This window comes from Aplysia californica, unplaced genomic scaffold, assembly GCF_000002075.1.
Source record: "Aplysia californica isolate F4 #8 unplaced genomic scaffold, AplCal3.0 scaffold00299, whole genome shotgun sequence".
NCBI classification, from domain to species: domain Eukaryota; kingdom Metazoa; phylum Mollusca; class Gastropoda; order Aplysiida; family Aplysiidae; genus Aplysia; species Aplysia californica.
The window spans coordinates 722671-724270 of NW_004797569.1; positions in this window are offsets into that span (position 1 = coordinate 722671).

A 1600-nucleotide genomic window follows, 5' to 3' on the forward strand; every position below is an offset into this window, starting at 1 on the left:
CTTTAAAACTATGAGGTAGGGTGTTGTTCAATATTTTACCAGTACTCAACAAGTCCTTCTAGGCAGTGAATCGGGAAGCCCGCTGACAGTAATGGTAACCTCATGGGGAAAACTGCTTTTGTTTTATGGAAAATATTGAGGGCTTGTGTTTTTCTTTCATACGTCCATATAGACTTTTGCCGTTCTTTCCATCGACTGTTTCAAAAATGCGCCTGAGATGCGTTTATAGCCACTTCTATTTTTAAAAATGGTAGGTCTACTAATGGAACTTTTGTTGTTTTTTGTTTTTGTAAAGTGTTTTACGACGCTCGCAACTGCATAAGGTCATATGAGCGCGAGGGACACACCTAATATTTTCAGTTGGTAGGAAATTTTGAATGTTTGCCCGGGTGGCGGCCGAAGCCTACTCTTATCGATTTTAGTCAAACCAAGAGATCTTTAAAGTGCGCAACTTGCACACGGGCCCTCGTTTGATTTTTCGCCCATGTCCGAGAAGGCTAGGTGTAGATCTTTCCTACCAGAAGTTCAGGGGTGTGGCTGGAAGACAGCAGTAAGAAGAAGCGAAGGAGTAGCAGTAGAATGGCTGCAGAAAGAATCAGGAGCCCCGAGGAAGTTTCAAAGGAGGTGAGGGGGGTGGGGGTAGAAAGAGGAGACGAAAGCAGACGACAGAACATATAGCTAGAGAGCAGGAAATGAGGTGAAAGGAGACAAATTTAGAGAAGAAAATGTTTCGGTCGCTATCCGGATTCGAACCCGGGACCTTTGAATGAGAGGCCAGCACCTTAACCTCTAGGCCACGAGAGCCCCCATGGAACTTTAGTTCCAAGTGCAAGTGATAATAAGTGAAATCAATCTAACACGTTTGGGCCTTCAGATCTTGATGTGGAAATCTTTCATGAAAAATAGGCAAACAATTGATAAAGACAACAGTGACAAAGATTCTGAATTGTGTTTAATGGTATTCTTCAAATGTACCGATCTTCAGATAATGAGGCGAAAGAATTAATGTGCATTCGACATAATAATTTCGTGTTAGCCTATAACCATGCAGTGAAATGTCTTTCTTAAAAGACTTTCAGTTTTTTAATCATATATAAATGATGACCCCAAAAAATCCCAAAAGGTTGAACTCACTGTATATTTGCTCCTATTACTAAGCTAATTAGTCAATAAAAGAAATAAGAGACACAATACTTTAACTAACAAAAATATTCATGAAATTTAGTACAACGCGCCTTTCTCATGTTTGCTTTTCGGTAAGACTAAAAACCAAATAAGAAATATAAATCACTAAATCTCCACACTCTCATGCAGGTTCCATACTAATCCGAAAAAAATTGAAAAAGTTTTCAGAATCATTTTTTTCCGAGACAAGTGCTTTCATAAAAAAGCACCCAAAAATTGCAGCAATAGTTTATCGCCATCAGGCTCACAGTGAACAGCTAATACTGACTGTGGAAACCACTTCAGGGCTGCTTATCCTTTCACAGAACCAAGATCCGGTCTTGTTTTCTCGAGGGGAGGAAAATCAAGTCAAAGCAACCAATCATATTTCTTGTCAACCTACTTAACATTCCAGCCCCGCCATCTCGGCCCATTA